Raw genomic sequence first — 21,512 nt, 5'->3', positions numbered from 1 at the left:
TGACTCTCACTGGTCCCGTGACCTTGGGCAAGTTTTCCAACTTTTCAAAACTGTGCTTCAGCTGTTTTGAAATGAGGTGACCAATAGCTACTTGGTTGAGTCTCTGCAATTCTGTTAAATGCAAAGTGACTATGGAAAACAGGCCAAGGCCCTTGACTTCCTGGCCACTGTATTTCCTTCTGTACAGTGAGATTCAGGGATTTCTGGGGGGTGTTTTCCTGTCAAATACTCATGTTGTAAAAAAGAAAAAAAAAGCTCATGCTAAAAACGACAATAAAGAAAAAAAATCTTCCATATAAAATGTAGTGATTGGTTAATGATGTCACTGAAGTCTCTGGTCCTAGAATTTGCAAACTCAAATGTCTACAGGAACCAGGCAAATGAGCTGAAGCTGACCAGAGTAGGTTGGGGTGAGGATGCTGCCAAACTGAAGAGCACATAGCCTGTCTGAATTGGGTTGACCACTGTTTAAATTTGGTTGATTGCAGTCATGCAGTTGGACAGATCTTGCAGTGTCGGAGCTTATGTGAAATTTGATCCTTTTTGTTTTTTAAGTAGGCTTCACAATCAACGTGGAGCCCAATGTGGGACCTGAACTCATGACCCAGAGATCAAGACCCGAGCTGAGATCAAGAGTCGGATGCCCAACCAGCTGAGCCACCCAGATGCCCCATAAAATCTGATTCTTAATGATGGACACCTTAAAGAATTGTAAACACTCTGCAAAGACAGATGAAGTCTATCTGTAGGTTGGATCTGGCCTGCTGATTGAAATGCTACTTCTCCTTGGTAAACGCCGTGGGTGGAGTTTCCCCCCAGCGAGAAATTCTCAGAGAACAGGAGTAGGACTTTCCCAGGTGGCAAAGCCTAAGACGGCCCTTTAAGAGGCACAGAAGCAAAGGAGCAGAAAGCAAAGGGAGATCAGGTGGAGGGCAGGACACAGAGCAGGTGTGTGTGTTCTATGGAGACTGAATGTTTGTGTTCCTGCAAAGTTTGTATGTTGAAACTCTAATCCCTGGCATGATGATTTTCCGAGATGGGGTCTTTGGGAGGTAACTGGGATTAGATGAGGTCATTTGGGTGGAGCCCTCAGGATGGGATTAGTGCCCTTACTGAAGGGACATGAGAACTTTCTCCTCTTCCCCTCCCACCCCCTCCCACGCCTCCTTCTCTGCCATGTGAGGACATCGTGAGCAAGAGGCATGTACATACGAGGAGATGATCTCTCCTCAGACTCCAGATCTGCCCCAGTCTCCAAACTGTGGGAAATAAATGTCTGCTGTTTAACTCCAGAGTCTCCGTGGCCTGAGGGGACTGAGACAGAGCAGGAGTGAATGGGCCAGGAGTCAGGGCACCAGAATCTAATGAAATGCAGGTGGGGGACTCCAGATGCTTTTAAAGACCAGGGTGGGACACTGTCTTATGGTCCCTGAGTCTGGTATGAGCCACTCAGCTCCAGAGGTGACATTCGTGGACATTCTGGGAGATGTGGGGAGAAGCAGGGGAGCGGGTGAAGGAGAATTCCTTAGTGTGTGATGCTGCATACCACATGTGCTGCTCAGCCAGATCTGCCAGGTCCACGTGCATTCAGATGGCCAGCAGTGCACCTGTAGCAGCTGTGGGCCCCTGGCTGTGCCATGATTTGTCATCTTTGTCCCTCTGCCTGGATTCTCCTTGGCTTCCACGTGTTCTTAGTCTTCAGCACTCAGCTCAAACTTCTCATTCAAGAGGTCCTTCTGACCTTTCAGGCGAGGTCATGCCCCTTTCTGAGCTCCCACAGACCCCCTTGAGGTTCTTCTGCCATTCATGATGTTCATGACATCCTGCCTTAGGCTTCCCTTCCCCTTAGGCCCATGCGTCATTCACAGACAGTAAGAAGGGCTGTTGGAGAGACCATCCCTCCCATGGACACTGAGGCTCAGAGAGAATGGCTGGTTCAGGGGCCCACAGTACAGGTGGGTGACACTGGGCTTGAATGCACAATTCCAAAGACTCTTTCCACACCCACCCTCCCTTTGCAAGTGCAACCCCGAGGTGGGTGAGGGCCCTGAGGGTTCTTCCATCCAACGCTGTTACTAAACCCTTCCAGATAGCATGATCTCTGTCTTCTCCTCTGTCTTTGATCCTCATGCTTTTTAAACTTGTAGTTGTTACTATTGGGTAATGTGAGAAGTAGTTTCCCCCTTTGGGGTATACTTTGTATTTTTCTGGCATCCCATCAAGACAATGCTGATAAATACAGGGAAAATGCTTTTTAAAGATACTCCCCTGTGGTCCTCTCAGGTCCTTTGTGAACACTGATGACAGCCTGGTGCTCTCAGGGGGTTGCATATGAAGTTCCAATGCATTAGGGGAGGATGCCTATGGATCCCAGGCACAGGGTCCAGGTGGGGCAGGTCAGCTCTCCCAGCTTCCCAGGGTGGGAACTGGGCAGTCTCTCATTCTCCTGAATGGCAGGCAGAAAGAAAGGGCCATCTGTGATCATGAAATCCCTGAGGGAGGCTGTGACCCTCTAAGAACACAAGTTCTGAAACAAGACAGTCTGGGTTTGAAGCCCAGCTGGGCCTCATCCTGCCTCCATCACCCGGCTCCCATGGGCTGAGGAGCTATGTTGCACTGCCTGAGTGCTCCAACTCTCCTCTGCCCGGACATAGAAGCACCAGCGTGAGCCACTAACCCTTCTCTGGAGCCTGGCACTGTCTATACAGGTTTGTGCATGTGATTGTGGGCTGACCTGTATCCTGGTATGTGTGGCCTCAACCCAAGGGTGACACAGGCAGCACAGACTAGACTGGGCTGGGATCTAACCCCATCTGACTCCAAAACCCATGCTTTTGCTACTGCAGGACAAGATGCTGCAAGAACCAGGCTCTCCATGTCCCCTGCTTCCCCATCTAGTGCTCTTCTGCGGCGATGGTGATGGTAATAGGAACAGCTAACATTTAGTGACTCACCCTGTGTGGGGGGCACTGTTCTAAGTGCTTCACGTTGGAACACGTTACAGGCAACCACGTGAAGTGAATTTATTATCCCCATTTTACAGATGAGGAAACTGAGTCACACACACAAAAAAACGTTGTGTAAGCCACCCAAGGTCATGGAGGCAAGACGAGGCCCAGCTGGGCTTCAACCCAGGCTGTCTCGTTCCAGGACTCGAGTTCTTAGAGGGTTACATTCCTGCACCTGTGGACTCTCTATAGTTTCCAGAGGCCCTGTCCAGCTTGTGAGCAGCTTGTACCATGGGCTGGTGCTGTCCCCCCTCTAGAATCGCTGTTTGTCTCTCCAGCAGAGAAGCTGGAAGCATGTTGATGCAAGTGCGACTAGATGGGAAACTCACTGGCATGCCTGCATTAGGGCCTCCACAGGTGGACGTTCCGTGGTATTTGCTGTTTTATTTATCTCTCCAGGAACTCTTGAAGGGGACCATGTTCTGCCCACTTCACTGGGGGAGAAATGGAGAGGAAGGTGACTACCTCAGATCACACAGCTGGAAAACAGAGCAGATGGTGTCAAGCCCATATCTACCCAAGACACCATCTTGTCCCTCAGAACAAGGGGCTTTGGCCAAGGGGAGGAGGAGGGAGTGAAATGCCCAAGAAAAGAAAAATCAGAAGAAAAATATGAAGCTCCAGGTAAGGAAGGATGGGTGTGGATGGTGGGATGCCTGTGCCAGGCCTCTTTTACCACCCTGGCATGGCCTCCCATGTGAGCATGCTGGGGGTCCTCTGGAGTCCACTTGGGGAGCTCAGGGGCCATGGCTGGGTTACCCTGTGGCCAGCTAGAGAGAAAGGGTCTGGGTACAAGGTGCTGGGGTCCTAGGGTGGTCAGACACAGCCTTGGGGTTTACTTTGTGAAGAATTATTATGCAATAGTGAACTTATCCCACATTCCTTTCAGGGCATATTTGGGAGAAGGTGGAGGAAGAGGAAACTTTCCAAGACAGGAGGCAGGGCAATGAGTTCAGAGAGCTCTCTTGGTGGGTCTGGCCTCTGGCCTGGGTCTGGGGTCCTCAATGGCTGAGAAGACTGAGGTACATTCCATGGCAGGCAGCTGGGGGCACTCCACTCCCTCCCCGGAGGTGGGAAAGGCTGGGGGAGGCATGGAGGAGGCCAGGCCAGGGTCTTCCTCTTGGTGTTTCATTCAGCAGATGGGAAAGAGAAGCACCCCATGGGGCCCAGATATGAGAAGTGGGCTCAGAACACAGCCCGGTCTTCACCAGCTGTGGGTTCAGAGATGTCAACAAAAAGCTCCCCACAATTCATAGCAGAAGTGATCAGTAAGGTAGGACTAACTGCCCCAGGTGGATGTGGCTCTCTGGGGTGGTGGCCTCTCAGCCTTTCAACCATGGTCCCTGTGATAGCAATGACCCTGTTGCTCGCTGGGTTTCCTTGGTCCTTTTCTCTCACCCTGTAAGGTTGTGAGCTTTATTTGGGGTAATAGGGTGGCTTGGACCTTTGGCCTCCTGCATGTGGTTATGGTGGCATGGGGTACAGGAGGAGTCTGTCCGTGTCCTCACAGCATGACTCAGAAGTACAAACTTGTGAGAACTGGGATACAAAGTTGGTGGACTCTCCCCTTAATGTGCCATCCTGAAACAGCCTTGGGATCTTTACAGTTGTTGAAAATCCTCTAGACAGAGAGCCGGGAGCTTCTGCCATCATTCAGACATGCTGGTTTCAGGCTGCCACACATCTGGTTTTACCCTCTTGCATTTTTCAATCTGTAGCTTGAAGATTGGTCTCTGCTACTCCACCCCTAACTTGGGTGTGGCATTGCGTGCAGTGTGTCCGTGCATATGTGTGCAGGCACGTGTTTAGAACTTGACTGCTGTCTCAGCGACTGTAGGACCATGTGTACACATTTTACCTTCTCTACCCATTCAGGCAAGTTATAGCCAGCTCTTTGTTAAGAGTATTTTGAGAATGTCACCTCATGACGCTTGGACCCACATTGAGACAACTCCAGCCATGTCGCAAAACTAGAGCGAGGTAAGACTGAGGTCTTGGAGGTTCGTCTAAAGGACAGAGTATTTCTGCACAATACTCTCTCACTCACACACCCACCTCTTCGACCTAAGCAAAACAATGCAAAAACAAGACGAAAACCACTCAATTGGTAAGCAGAAGAAGTAAGGTTGCTTTCATCTCTGCTCTTTATGTGAGCTTTGGCACGTTGCCTTAACACCTTCTCCCATAAAGTGGAGATGAGTCTATTGCCTCCACCTGACATGTCATGAGGTGTAGACAAGGAAGATCCATCTAGGGCATGTGGGTGGGAGGCAATGTATGGTTGAGGAGGCACAGTGTATGTGTAGTTGCCTTATTCCTGAAATAAGGACTAAGACATTGTCTTTCTGTCACTTCTGCTAACTAACCTTCATGAGGGCTTCTTGTGGGCTAGATGCTGTGCTAAGGGAGTGTCTTAGGTTCTCAGAGCTGTATTAACAAATTACTATGAATTGGGGGGATTAAAGGAACAGAAATTTGTGTTCTCACACTTCCGAGGGAGACTCTGGCTCAGTGGTAGCTGCTGGGGGCTCTGGCTATCTTGGATCTTGGGATCAAGACTCATCCTTCCAGCCTCTGCTCTGCCTTCACATGGCCTGCCCCTCCCTCTGTGGGTGTCTGTGTGCAGTCTCCCTCTGCCTTTTCTCCAATTGGACTCTTGCTGTGGACGTAGGGCTCACTGGCATAATCCAGGAGGATCTCATCCGGAGATCCTTAACTTGATTACATTCTCAAAGACCTTTTTTCCAAATGAGGTCATATTCTTGGGTTCCAGATGGACAAACCTTCTGGGGGAGGAGAGGCTCCATTCAACCCACTACAGGTAGGTATCGTCCCACCTCACAGTTCTTTGAGGTCGAGAAAAGCAAAATAAGTTGTTCTAGACTTAGCACTTAGTGACAGAGCTGGAGCTCACTTTGGGTCTACCTGACTTCGAAACCCATGCTCTAACTCTCAGACAGGTGGTTTTCCCTCATTCTGCGCTTCTGATGATAGCAGCCACCGTTTATAGTATCTGGTATTTTCTTCAGATTTTTTTTCAACCTTCATGCCAACCCTGGATGGTGGTGTTACCATCCCCAATGTGTTGTTGAGATCCATGAGGTTATAAAAGGGAATAGGTCTTGCTTGCCGTAACACAGCTGATAAGAGGCTGGATGTGAGTTTCGACCCTGCGTCGGCCAACTCCAGACTTCGAACTGTTTCTTTGGACCTCTGTGTAGTTTACCGTCCAGCGGGGGTGTCAGCATTTGTCCCTGCTCAGCACAGTGGTTGATCTGCTGGTTGATCAACAGCGTCAAGTTCCGTTTCCCCTTCCTGATACCTCCTGGTCCACTGGTACAGGACAAGCGAGGACATGGGGTGTACATTTAATTGTCTCTGTCTTTATGACTGTGTTCAGTAACGGAGTGTGATTATTAAATTTGAGCCTCCTCCTGCATCTGCTTGCTCCCAGGCTATGTTCTCCGGCCAAGCCCTCTGGGCAGGCCATGAACCAGATGTGAGCCTTCACATCTTCAGGACTGGAGTCTGCCACTTGGTTTGGATCACAGAAACAATCTCAGCCCATAGTCTTTGATGTCGGCTCTTTGGTTTCATAAAAATTATATGGAAAGTTATAAAAGAGTGATAAAGCCTTCCAGTTTTACCACCAAATGGAAAAGTTGTCCACACAAAGACTTTATAACCATCTTGTAGCAATTTTGAAGCCCTGCCATCATTTTAGCTGATTATGCATTACAGAGGTCTCTGAAAGAAGTGTTAACCTTTGGTCTCATGTGGACAAGATGGAAAGGCAGCTACAGAGCTTCTGGGTTTCAAAGTTTGGACTCGGAAACTGGATTTTCTTGGAAGGAGTGGACATTTACCTTGGTGGACGAGACCGATTTCCTCCGAGCAGATACCACCTCTCAGATACGCTATCTTCTAGAAGTATAAGCTATTTACAACCACTGTAAAAGGTAATACTGGTCCAGGGGCAGATCCTATAATGTGGAAAGAGGCTGCCGAGTCAGGAGGCCTGGGAGTCCATCATGCATTGGCTGCTCCTGAGCTGTGGGCTGGTAGGACTTCAGATTTTATTTTATTTTATTTTATTTTATTTTATTTTATTTTATTTTATTTTATTTTATTTTATTTTATTTTATTTTATTTTTTGGACTTCAGCTTTTAGAGGCTCAGTTTCTCTTCGTGGCAACACAACCACGATACCTTCGCAGTTCTGAGCAGAGGTCAAGTGGCGCCATATAAGTAGCTATGAGGACAGCTCAGACTTTTGTTAACATCGACTTCAGTTGATATCATTTAATAAAATCCTGGAGCAAGCATGTCCTATCTAATGCTTGGGTTTATCTCCTGAGAATTGGGATTAGTAACTGTTTTTATTTAAAACCCTCACTGGTTTTGCTTTCTGATCCCAAGAAAGGTTGTATATTTATACAACCTAGGTGGATGAGCTTCTAGGGCTGCCATAGCACACAACAAACCAGGAGGCTTAAAGCAACAAAAATGTGTTCTCTCACAGGTTTGGGTCCAGAAGCCTGAGATCAAGGTGTACGGCTATGCTCCCTCTGAAGGCTCAGAGTCCATTTCTGGCTTCTCTTGAATCTGGTGGCTCCAGGTGTTTGTCGGCTTGTGGCACTTGGTCTCTGCCTGTGTCTCAAAGCTCCTCGTGCTTTTCTTTTATAAGGACACATGTCATGGAATTGAGTCATCCCACTCAATCAAGGATGGTCTCATTTAAATTCCTTAATTTTATCTGTAGAGACTTTTTTTTTTTCCAAATAAGGTCACAGTCATGGCTTCTCAGTGGACATAAGTTCTGCAGGGCCACCATTCAACCCACTACACTAGGTATCTGTAAAAAATTAAGACCTCCCTCTGATCAAAGGTAGCTCACCTCTGAAGGATGACCTTCTGAGCCATCCTGCTGCATTATTTCAAGGGGACGCAAGCTGGCATGAAGCACTCACTTTTCTTTTTTTGTTATGTCTCACTACAGAGCTTTCTGTTAGATAATAAGCCAGCAGAGTGGGAATATAATGAAAATAACATTCACATACAGACAAAAATAGCCCCCTCCTCCGGGGTTTGATAGGGCAGTGGTGCTTTGAAAATAGGGACACTTCATTTCCTTATACTCATCGGCTCGGGACCGGAAGCCGCGTGGCTGTCAGCGGCAGGGTCTCCGTCACCTAGTGACAGCCAGGTAGAGGAGAGAACAAAGCGACTCACCAGCGCGGAAATCCAGCCACATGTGTCTCTGAGAGTGAGTGCACATGTTCTGAGCCACTTTCGTCTCTGCTGGGGTTTCTCAAAGCAGCAAAGCAGCTGAAGACCATGGGGCAAGCGTTGTGGGGTTTGGGGACATCACTCGTGTGACAAATGTCTGGGATGCAAGACGGGTGGTGGGCATGGAGAATGGAAGAGCCTGGAGACTGTGTCATTCATTCCCCAGGTCCCCAGGGGCCTCCTATGTGCCAGCTACATGTGAGGGCAGGCACATGGATGGCTCTCCAGATATGTTAGTTAAATGACATCAAATGGCTCAGATCTGAGATTCAGATGCACATTTGAAAGCAGACTGGCTCTCCTGCGCAGGTGCCACAGAGTGCTCAAGACCACCCCAGAAGTGGCTCTCCCACGAGTTCTGTCGGGTGGGCATTACCCCCTGGTTCACCCAGAAGCCCGGAGCCTTCTGGCCTCCAGCATCTCTCAGCCTGCATCCAGCTCACCAGGCTGGCTACTGTGCTCCTCTGCTGGTCCCTGGCATGACTCTGCTTGACTCTGTTGCAAGGCCCTGGGGTAAGGCTTCCCTGGGAGTCCCAAGGCCACATGCCTCCATCTCCCTGCCTGTCCTGTCCTGTGCACACTCCTCTGTCTAGAAGGCATTTGTGATCACGTTTCTTCTTCACTGCCTGTCCCTTGTGCTTCCCTACACCTGTGGTCCTGGCATCATCCTCCAACTATACCCTTTGTGACCTGAGACCCAGAGGTGTTTGTTCTGGGTGCCCAGCATGTGGCTGGGACTTGGCACATAGGGAGCTGAACATATGTTTTGTGGATGAACAGAGGACACTCTCTCCCCGGCTTTGGAGCTCCTGTGGCCTGGTACTGAGGCAGTGCCTGGAAGCAACACTGGCTCCTCCCTTATACCCTTTATTTTTTATTTTTAAAGATTTATTTATTTATTTGTGTGTGTGTGTGTGAGAGAGAGAGAGAAAGAGAGAGAGAGAGAGGGAGAAAGAGAGAGAGAGAGAGAGGCAGAGACACAGGCAGAGGGAGAAGCAGGCACCTTGCAGGGAGCCCAATGCGGGCCTCGATCCTGGATCCTGGAATCACGACCTGAGCCAAAGGCAGGTGCCCAACTGCTGAGACACCCAGGCATCCCCTTGATCCCTTTTAAAGCTTAGGCCCAGGTGTGGCCCAGTGACCCCTGTCTAATTTGCACACACCTGAGGCCGGGCTCCTTGGGTTTCAGCATGATTTATGGAGGGCTGGGAGGGGTAGATGGAAATACTCATGGGGTCCAAGAAGCCTGCAACCTGTGGTCCCTCCAGAGGGTCTACATATTTCTAGCTCCCTGCCTACCCACACCCAGTGGATGTCATCCAGGTGACAGCACTTTTGGGGCTGTGTCCCCTCCAGGTCTGGACTGAGACTCTGGACCCCGAGTGGTCATGTAGTCTGCCTCCCAGGTGGGCCTATGTCCTCCTCAGCCCCCACCCCTGCTCCTTATTGATCAGGGTCTAAACTTTTACCAACTCCCTCCCTAGGGCCCCCCCCCCTGCCCTCAAAGGTACCATAACTTCCCATAAGCTGAGACCTGGTGTCAGTTCTTCCATTATGATTGGGAGCCTTATTCCAATGATGTATCTCTAAAAGCAGAGAGGTGAAGACACACAGACCACCAGCCAGGTGGAGGTGTGGCTCCTGAGCTGACACATGTGGTCATTCATTCCTCCTTCTCAGAAGGGAGGTGGGGGTTTCTCCTCTGTCTGGCCTGGCAGGACAAAGTAGGAAACTAGAAGGTGGATTCTGGGTCTTGACAGGGTAGCATCAGCTCAGGTGAGGAGCTGGTTGACCACAAGCCCAGGAGAGCCCCGGAGAGAACCTGGGCAGCCTGGCATGTGCTGTGAGCTGAGGGGATCAGAGACCTGGAGCTATGGCTGCACGGGGTCCTGGGGTGAAGCCAAGGGTGGCCAGCCCGGTGACAGCACTAGGTGTTCAGAGCATCCCTGATACGCAGGTGCAAGTGATCCTGGGGACTCACAGGGTCTGACCTTGGCAGGTTGTCACCTTTTTCCTGGGCATCTGTCACAGTTCTTTCATGGTCACCTACACCTGCTCTTGCCTGTGTCAATTCATTCTCCACACCGTGTGATAAAAGCTTTTAAGAACCTGAGCACATGTTCCTAAGCTTGGGACCTCACTGTTTCCTGTGGCTCATGGGGTCAAGTCCCCTGACCTTAATGTGTCCATGAGCCTGGTGCCTCAGAACCTGACCTGCACCTGCCAAACCCCTTTTTCTCCCTGATGATGGCCCTTTCTGTCCCCTGAAGCCTTCTGCCAGTCCCACCCCAGGGCCTTTGGTTGTGCTGGTTACTTCACCTGGAGCACTGTTCTCTCCTCCTTTGCTTGGCTCATCCCTATCCATTGCTCTGCGGACTTTCCCTTGTTACCTGCCCTCACAGCCCATTGTGCTTTTCCTCCACAGATTTTAATATATGGTCATTGGATCATTTTATTTGCAATTTGTTTATAGGGTTATTTGGTTAATATCTGGCACCCTGGCCACCACCTGACTAAGAATCCAACCCATATTTATTGGGTACCTACTATGCGCTGGCAATGGTGCTGGCTACAGCTGTTGCCTGGAAGCTCTGTGCACGTGGGGTCACTGCCTGCTGGGTTCACCATACATAGTGCCGGACATGACCTTAGAGCTTAGTAAACGTTTGCTGAGTGAGTAAATGATAGCTGAGCACAACGACTATCTCAGCATGCTGGGGAGGTCCCCAAGGCCAGGTGACAAAGTCAAGAGGCCCGAGTCTCCAGTTCTGATACAGACATTGCGGGTCCGTGTCACCCAGCGTCACACAGGAGGCTACACACAAGAACCCAAACCAGACTTCTTGATCCAGGCCCAGCATATTTTCCCGAAACCCCTCCTCCCCAGTGCTCACCTCTCAAGGGGATTAATTTCTTTTCTTTTCTTTTCTTTTCTTTTCTTTTCTTTTCTTTTCTTTTCTTTTCTTTTCTTTTTTTTTTTTGTTTCAATTTTTTATTTGAATTCTAGTTAGTTAACATGTAGGGTAATATTGGTTTCAGGAGTAGAGTTTAGTGATTCATCCCCTTACATACAACACCCAGTGCTCATCACAAGTGCCCTCCTTGATCCCCATCCCCCACTTAGCTCATCCCCCATGGTCCTTTCCCCCATCAACCCTCAGTTTGTTCTCTAGAGTCAAGGGGATTGATTTCTTGCTGCCAGCTGTATTTTGGCATTCACCACTTTGACAAAAGTGATCATGTTTTATGTCTCACACCATGCTGTGAATCAGGTAAGCCTTCTTTGTTTTGTACACAATGACCTAGATGGCCAGGAAGATCAGATGCCAACAGAGTGGCACCTGAACTTTTAAGGCACACCATCCTCTCCACCGGGCACCATTGATAACCCAGCTTCCGAGCCATTGACACTCCTGCACTCACTGGTTTCAATGGTTATTTTTGACATAAATTTATCTCAATATTCCCTTAAATTTTAACCCAGTGGTTGAATTGGGGGACAGCCTCGTGGTCAGAGTCACAAGGCCATAAATCTACATCAGTCTGTGGCGTGGACGTTTTGCAGTGAACTGCGGGCAACTGTTCTTGGCAGGATCTCTTCTGGGTAACCATGCATGGATCCCCTGCTCCCCCGGCCGGGATGAAGCTGTAGGAGCTAATATATTCTGAGTCAGACCAACTGCCGCTCATGAAGGGGGAAAAAAAAGACTTGCTTGAGTAACCGTAATAATTGGAAAATTATTTTGATAGCCTGAAACAATCTAATATATTACAGAATTTTATTAAAATAATATCAAATCAAATTAACTGCTATTCCATAATGAATTAGGTAACAAGGTAGGCAGATATTAATCGGCCTTGGCTTCTAGGCAGGGGAGCCCGGAATTTATTAGTTCTTGCGGCTGGCATGAGGGTGTAGGCAGAAACCACTCTCGCCGCCGCCGGAGAGGGAACCCCCTGAGACAAGCAGGCTTTTACTTTTTCTCCCCCCCACCACTTCCACTTTCTAATCCATCATTAAACACTTGTATTTCTTTTATGTAGGGTCTTATGAAATTTTTAATTTTTTAATTGCTTTGTGATTTAATAATGAGGACTTTTCATTTTGCCCGAATAAGGAACGAGATGGGGATATTGAAATTCTTTCACCTTCTCCACCCCGATAACCTTCTTCCCCTTTCCTGGTCTCTTTCTTTTCCCAAGTCTAGATGTAAGTCATCTCATCTCAGAGGGGATGGTTTGCAGGGGAAGTGGGTGTGGGCTGCCTGGACATTTGCTCTTTTGAAAAGCAGATGGGAGTCCCCCACGTGCCATGTGGGGACAGTCTCCGAGAAGCCACTGGTGAGCACCGGTGGGCAGGCTTCCTGATGACTCAATGAGCTGGAGCCCCTAAATAATCCAGCCCCCATTTCATCTTTTGGGACTTTCTCAGCATTCTGGCTTGGTGCTTTCCCACTGTTAAAATGTCTTGACATTCATGGAGACTGATTGTAGTAAGTCTTACAGCACATTGAGTGACTGGCTGGGGGTTTTACCAACTCCAGGCCCTACCTGGCTGTGTGGAGCCACCCCTCTGGCCCACCTGTGGTACACCTGTGGTGCACATCTTGGAAAGCTCACAGAAGCTGACGTTATCTCCAATTGCTTAGGCAGCCAGAGGGACCTGGAGGAGTTTGCCAGCTTTAGAAGTGTCAGGGGGTGCCATGATTTCTCTGAATCTCAGTTCACTCATCTGTTAAATGGGGATTAACAACCACGGGAAGTCATTATAAGGCATAGAAATATTGTCACAGAAGCATGGTGCATAGCGTTGACTCAGCTAATGACAGTTCGTTAAGTACCACCAAGGGGGGGTAACGACCACTAGGCGTTATCACGTGGAACCTTCACAGTCACTCCGAATACAGGACACTGTCGTGCTCCCACCGTACAGATGGGGAAGGTGAGCCTTGGAATACTTGCCCAATGTCATGGAGCCAGCAAAAGGTGGAGCAGGGTTCAGGCACCAGTTCCATCTGATAGCAAAGCTCTTCCACCACACTAAGCATCAAATATTTCCTGCTTTTGATTTGGATTCTTTCTGATTTGGGTATGTCCCTTGAAGGAAGTTTGGTTCTAGATCAAAGTTGAGGCAGGAGATTAAACGTTGAGGAGCCTCATAAATTCTGAGTAATAAGGAAAAAGTATTTAACTTCAAGAGAAACGTTAAGTGGAAAGAAAAACACGTGTTGTCACTCCCCGACAACCCCCCCGCCCCGCAACATGGTGTGGTCACATGTTCTGCATTTTTTGTCTTTATTGACAAGGACCTGTCAAAGTTCTTTGACAAATGTCCTGATTTAAGGAAACAGCATCTGCTCACCTGCAATATTTCACAGCGAGGGAGCATCTCTTTTTTGATGAGGAGGTTGTGGCGATGGAGGAGAATGCACGTTCTCTCAACAGCAGGGTAGGTTGGAATTATGAGCACAGCTCAAACGCCCATGACAGCCCCCGGGGCTTGAGGATCTGCCTTGCCTTCTTGTTGGAGGTATTTGTCATTAATTTCTTTGGCACCAGCACCCTGGCTTCTTTGGGGAGGGGGGGATGGACACTGCTGGATGTATTATCAGAGGGCCTGACAATTAAGTGGCCCCTCTTGCCTTAGCCAAGGGGCAGACAAGTGACCTTCAATAGGTCAGTTAGAATAATTATCCCCCACCTTGCACCCCCAGTGATGTGGGATAATGCAAGAAAAATAGCAATATGAAAAACCAACCAACAGTGACACAACAGTGGGGGGTCCATTCACCCCTGTCGTCCCCTGAGGGTGCCTTGAGGAGGGCCTGCATTTAGGTCAAGAGGAGACCTTATTTAGAAGAGGTTTACAGATTCAGTCACATGTACAGATGATAGCACCACCTTTACATGTAGGAGAGGCATACACTACTATGTGCAAAGTAGAAAACACTGATGCCCAGTGCTAGGCCCGGGACTTTAACTGAAATCCACGTGTTCTTCCTCCCAACCTTCCTGTTCAAAGGGTATGAGCCAGCCTTGGGCTAAGTGTGAGCATATACACACATCACATGCACACGTGCACACACACATGTGCATATACCACATGCACACACACAGACACAGATGAACACAGCAGGCATCACAATCTATTGGCTGGAGGTAATTTAAGATGATTTAAGTTAGGAGGTGATCAGAGTATCCCTTCCCCCCCTCTCTTTATTTTTTCCTGGTGTATTGCTGCTTTTTGGATTCAGTGGGAGAATGGAAGGTATTCTGGTAGAGGGGAGAAAGCCAGTGAAGGCCCACAAGAGGCAGGATGTGCCAGATTGGAAAGCAGAGGGGCAACTCCCAGGGTGGTGCTAGTCTTGGGGGGTGGGGAGGATTCCGCTTGTTCACTTGGAAGTTTCCAGCAGCCAAGACTCTTTTAGAAGCAGTCACCTTCCAAGAGGTGACTAAAGGGGAGCCATGGGGACCTGAATACTTACTTTTCTGTCTGGTTGTGATGAAACGGAAGGTGCTTTCAGATCTCACTCTCTCTCTCCCAGGGCAGGCCGCCTCCCTGGGCGGGGGTGTGGTCAGGATTTGTTAACTTGGGGGTGCATGGTTATTTTTCTTCATGGAGGGAGAAAGCTCCAGGACAAAAGGTAAAACTCAAATAACTTGAATAAAGTATTGTTCTCACTAATCAAGGTATTGTGCTCACTACATGAGCAAATGTAGCTCATGGAGTTTGTTTATTTAGAAGCGATTTTCTCCTGTGTCTGAATGTTCCTGGCCACTGCTGCAGAGCGAAGCTGCATCTGATTTCATGTTAAAAGGTGCCCAGTAAGAGGGCCTCACGAGTGGTGACATTCCAGGGCAGGGTGGAGAGAGGGGAAGGGCTCGGTGAGTCCTCTGAGACAAGTTGATTTACTTGGGATGAAATTATAGCGTTAACGTGAAGATAAAACACACCATCTGTTGCTTTCCTAGTAAAAAAGGTCCATCAATGAGTATTTTCCTGAGACAGTAAATATGTTGGCTAGCAGATCAGAGGTCAGACACAGGCGACTTTACCCCTTAGTAAGAAGACAGAAGCGTGGTCACCAAGAGTCACCAGCAGGGAGAAGCCCTGTCGCTCTTTATCATATTAGGTTCCATCCTTTTGGCTAGAGCCTGGTTGGAGCTCATGAAGCAGCCAAAGAGTTAATAATGTTTCTCTCCACATACGCACATGGTTGGACTTTTTAAACAGTGTGGGACTGAAGCAGGCAGAGGAGAAGTTGCTTAGATGCCAATATGGATGCACAAATGGACCCAAATTCTTACTGGTTTAGCCACATTTTATAAAATTGATAAAAATCAATTCAATTGTGTCTTGCTTCATAACTACAAGACAGAAAGGAACTCTTTGGTTTTGGGGTTTTTTTTTCAATACAGATGGTAATTAATTTAAAACATCATTATGTTAAAATCAAACACAGACGTGTTATACAGTAGAATGCAATATTCACTGGTATTTTAAGATATACGAAACTTCATACAGAAATTTCATGTTTATAATAGATTCTGCAGGCCTGGGATGCCAAATAACCTCAATCCCACCTTTGCCCTAGGCATGAGGGACTCATCTTTGAAAAGACATGAAGGTTTTGAGGTAAGAAGATTTTGCAATCATATGGGTAAAAGATATTCTTGTTTTAATTTTTTTTTAAATTTTATTTATTTATGATAGTCACACAGAGAGAGAGAGAGAGGCAGAGACACGGGCAGAGGGAGAAGCAGGCTCCAAGCACCGGGAGCCCGATGTGGGATTCGATCCCGGGTCTCCAGGATCGCGCCCTGGGCCAAAGACAGGCGCTAAACCGCTGCGCCACCCAGGGATCCTGATATTCTTGTTTTAAAGATTTTATTTATTTATTCATGAGAGAGACACACAGAGAGAGAGGCAGAGACACAGGCAGAGGGAGAAGCAGGCTCCATGCAGGGAGCCCGACGTGGGACTCAATCCCGGGTCTCCAGGATCACACCCTGGGCTGCAGGTGATGCCAAACCGCTGGGCCACCAGGGCTGCCCAAAGATATTCTTTTTCAAAGATTTTATTTATTTATTTAGTTTTTAGAGAGAGAGAGAGAGGGAGCAGGGGGAGGAGCAGAAGAAGGGAGACACACAGACTTTGCGCTGTGCTCAGAGCCCAATGCAGGGCTTGATCCCACGACCCTGAGATTGGGACCTGAGCCGCAACCAAGAGTCAGATGCTTAACTGACTGGGCCACCCAGGCATTCCAAGAGATATTCTTTTTTAGAACAAGAGAGAATATTCTTTTTTCAAACTTGCATTTGGGATGGGTTCTACAAAATTCTGAATTAATGGACAATTGAATGAAAATGTTGTATTTGCCCTATTAGGCTGTAAGAAAGCAGGTGGTATAAGAGATCACCACTTACCTGGTCTTCCTTCCAAGGCGGGCTCAGTCAACAGGCAGCCAGATCGAAATTCACAGTGAAGGACTTTCCAGTGTGTGAGCTGCACAGGCAAAGTCAATTTTGTGCCTTTTTATCATGGTTTGGATATAAAATGCAGCCCAAATGAAGTGAACGCCTCTCTTGTGGATAATTGCTTCCAAAAGAATGAGTCCCAAACAACTCCCTTGGTGCTTACATGGGAAAAAATAATAATAAAAAGGATTTAAAATTAAGGACAAAAAGAATAAAAGGGTAGATAAAATCTGAAATGCATCGGAGGGAAGATAAAGTGACTTTTTGGCAGCGACTTTAATAGAAGCTTTGCTTCAAAAGTCATCTGACTGTGGTGTTAATCTGTGCCTTCTTTACTAAGCCTCCTGAATGCACGCTTCTTTGTTATCTTAGCTAAAGACGAGATATATCGCAAATCAGAATTGGCCGAAACTAGTTATTCTGCATTTCCCATTTCTGTCAATGGGTAATGAGAGATCATGCTGTTTAACCCACCTTGGAAAAGATGATGAAGTGGCCTTTCGTTTTCTGAACTCGGTTCTGGGCCACCCCTGTGCAGGGGCAAGGTCTCGGAGAGTCTGGACGGTGGGAGAGGAGAGACTTCAGGAGACCACAGCAAAGGAGCAGCGACTGTTGTCTGTGTCTCTAGGGGAACACTAGTCCCCTGGGCCTCACTGAAGGCTGTGGCTTAGGGGTTGTGAGGACTCACAGAGAAATAATAGGTGGCCTGTCTGAGTTGCCGGCAATAGTGAATGATCTGCAGGATAGGAGTTCCCACGTGGTTGGGCCTGACCCATCCCTGGCTCCAGGAACTTGTCAAGAGAGCAGGTGCTCATGATGCGGGCTCCCCATCTTTCCTCCTTCCCACCAGGATGAGCCCTAGTTCAGCAGCCAGAAGGTGGCCCCGGGGAACCCAGAAGAGAGATGGCCTGATGTGGGTTATAGAGCAGGAGCTGTGTATACCAAGAGCCACTGCTGTATTATTTACCTCATCTGTGAAATGGAAGCAATGAATCCAGCTTCTAGACTTTGCAGGTAAGATGAAAACGTTTACTGGAACGTCCTTTGTTGATGTTGGAGACAGGTCAGGGTATATCATCATTTTTATAATTCTTCACATACGTGAATGCAGCAGCTCCTGTCATAATAGATGTCAGTAGCCCTTTGAAAAAGAAACATAAGCAAAGAAGTTATTTCCTAGGACAAGGGATATTACCTAGAGTCTGTTACCGTAGCCACGACAAGGGGGCAGGGAACAGTTCTCTAGCTGTACAGTTTGCTTGGGCTGCATGCAGTAACAAAGTGCCACCAACCAAGTGGCTTAAACAACAGGAATTTGTTTCCTCATGGTTCTAGAGCCAGAAAGTCTGGGATTGAGGTGCCAGTAGGGCCATGCTCTCTTTGGAGACTGTAGGCTCTAGGGAAGGGTGTGTTCCAGTGTCTGTCCCAGCTTGTGGTGGTCTCTTGGCTCATGGCAGCTAACCTCCAACCTTCCTGTGGTCTTCCCTCTGTGTGTTTGTCTGTATCCAAATTTCCCCTTGTTGTAAGGACATCGGTCACCTCGGATCAGGGGACTACTCTCCTCTAGTATGTGATGCCCTCTCAACAAGTTCTATTTGCAATGACCCTACTTCCAAATAAGATCAGTCCTTGAGGTTCTGCATGTTAGGACATCAATGTAGGAATTTTGGGAGGCACAGTTCAACCCAAAACAATGGCCAAAATGAAACTTTGGACACTCTGGAGATTAGCCCTTTCTAGAGATTCGCAGCTTGCTTTAGCACACCTGAATGCCATGCAAGTAGAAAGAAACCATTTTATACATTCTCCTATACATTTTAAGTGTCTTCAACTTTCATTTTATTCTAATTTTTTTATTGAGGTAAAATGCAGAGCTCGATAATTTTTTTACAGATGCAAAAATATGTGTATCTCATATTTCATGAAGGTAGAGCTAATTCCATCATCTCAGGGAGTTCTTCATATCTCTGGCCACTCATTCCTCTTAAGAAAGAGCCACTGCCAATAACATTTCTTTCACCGTAGATTAACTTGGCCCATTCTAGAACTTACTATAGTGGAATTATATAGGCATTCTGTTGTGTCTGTTTTCTTTCATGCAGCATGATGTCTTTGAGGTTCACCATGGTGTAATATTTATCCATAGTTTGTTGCTTCTTATTAAAGGATAGAATTCCATTGCCAGACTTAGCACAGTTTATCCATTTACCTGGTGAGGGACATTTGGGTTGTTTCCAGATTTGCTATTACAAGTGGAGCAGCAGTGAACATTCATGAGTCTACGATTTTATTTCTATATCTAGGAGTAGAATTGCTGGGTCGTGGGGTGACTGTAACCTTAACCTCATATGCAACTACCACACAGTTTTCTAAAGTGGTTTGGCTATTTTACCTTCCTACCATGAATATGAGTTCTGGTTGCTAAACATCCTTGTCTGCGTTTGGTAATGTCAGTGTTTTTAGTTTTAGCCATTCTCATGGATATTCAACTGTGCCTCATCATGGTATCAATGTTAATTTCTCTGAAGAGTAGCGAAAGCTACAGCAAACAAAACAGTGTGGTGTTGATATGAAGATAGACATGTGTAACGATGGACAGAATAGGGAGCTTAGAAATAGATGCACACTGATAAGGTCAACTGATTTGCAGCAGAGACAGCAAAGCAATTCAACAGAAAAAAGTCTTTTCAAAAGATGGTTCTAGGGACCCCTGAGTGGCTCAGCAGTTGAGTGTCTGCCTTCTGCGTAGGGCAGAAGTCATCCTGGAGTCCCGGGATCGAGTCCCATGTCGGGCTCCCTGCAGGGAGCCTGCTTCTCCCTCTGCCTGTCTCTGCCTCTCTCTCTGTCTCTTGAATAAATAAATAAAATCTTTAACAAAAATGGTTCTGAAACTGTCAGATACCTACATGGAAAATAGTGTATTTTGGCCCTTACCTTACACCATATATGGGAAGTAATTCAAGGTGGATTGTAGCTCTAAATGTAAAAGGTAGAATTATATAGAAAACATAGAATATTGTTTTTCTGACCTCAGGGACAGGGAAATATATTTTTTAAAGGGGACACAAAGTATTAGCTAATTAAAAAATTGGTAAATTGGTCTTCATCAAAATGAAATACTTCTGTCTATCCAGAAAATGAATAGGCAAGCCACCAACTAGGAAGAGAAAATACTTGCAGTACATAGAATGTTTGCAGAGAGATGGTTATCAGCATATATAAAGATGCCCCATATATATGAATAAATAGTAAAAAAGAAAAACAACCCAACAGAAAATGTGCAAAATATTCAAAGTACATAGAATGTCTGCAGAGAGATGGTTACCAGCATATATAAAGATGCCCCATATATATGAATAAATAGTAAAAAAGAAAAACAACCCAACAGGAAATGTGCAAAATATTCAAACAGATTTTTCACAAAAGAAGACTACTGAGTGGCCGAAAAGCACTTGAAAATATACATAGTTGGGACGAGTGCGATGTTACTCTTTGTTTTTTTTTTTTTTTTAATTTTTATTTATGATAGTCACACAGAGAGAGAGAGAGAGAGAGAGAGAGAGGCAGAGACATAGGCAGAGGGAGAAGCAGGCTCCATGCACCAGGAGCCCGACGTAAGATTCGATCCCGGGTCTCCAGGATCGCGCCCTGGGTCAAAGGCAGGAGCCAAACCACTGCGCCACCCAGGGATCCCCTACTCTTTGTTTTTTAAAACCAGGGTTTTCCTGGCTCGTTTGAACATTGTTGAACTGGAGACGCATAACGGTGAAGGCTCACACCCAATCTCGATCTCTGGGTTTGGATATCAGCTCTATCACTGAGCTTTGGCAGCAGCTTCCCTCTCTATGCCTCAGTCTCCCTGTGCATAAAGTAAGGATCACGCTAGTTGGTAGGATCTTGTGGGTCAATGCAATCACGTGCTTAGGACAGTGCCTGGCCTGTGGTGAGGGCTACATACCTGTTATCTACTATCACTGAGTCTCCTCTTTGAAGGCCTGACCTTTGCTTGTACCCCACAGAGACAGGGTTCCACAGAACCCACTCTGGAAAACAGCCCCAACAGGACAGGAAGTCTGGAAGGAAGTGACACTGTGAGGACCAGGAAGGTGCTAACTCCACCTCCTACAGCCTCCCCAACCCCAGCCCTGGGAGACTACTCTCATGGGAGAGAAAAGGTGGGGTGCTCCATCAAATGAGGACCCCTCAGTGCAATAGCCCCGAGCCTGGAACTGTACTGGACCTGCCCCATGCACTCAGCCAATGCTGACTGAATGAACACACTCCTGAGCTCCAAGCCTTGTGACACCACCAAGTCTCCAGTAGCAGGGTCCAGGAACTGGCTGCCTAGACTAGCAGCTCACAGAGGGTTGGGGGGAGGGCCACCCCTGTTCAGGGTTCCTTGCCACTGTCCTACCCCACCGCCTCTGAAGTAGAACATGGTGGCAATTGTAGGTCTGAAATTGCTAAATAGCCACTGTCCCACTAGCAAGGATTATCGGGGTTTAACAGTTTTCTCTGTAAATGGCCTCCATGTGGAGAGGATTGTATGTTCTGGAAATTTGGAGTCCGGACAATTGGCTATTCCAGCACAGGGGGAGCCAAAGTCAACATGCAAAGCTCCACAGGCCCAGTTAGCAGGACCTCACGGGTCAGTGGAGATCAGCCTGCAGTACTCATCTCATTGGAACAGAGCTTCCTGTCATCCTGCCACATCTCGCCCTCCCTCCCTCCCACCCT

Source organism: Vulpes vulpes, chromosome 6 (genome assembly GCF_048418805.1).
Source record: "Vulpes vulpes isolate BD-2025 chromosome 6, VulVul3, whole genome shotgun sequence".
NCBI classification, from domain to species: Eukaryota; Metazoa; Chordata; class Mammalia; order Carnivora; family Canidae; genus Vulpes; species Vulpes vulpes.
Note: the sequence above shows the minus strand (reverse complement) of the source record.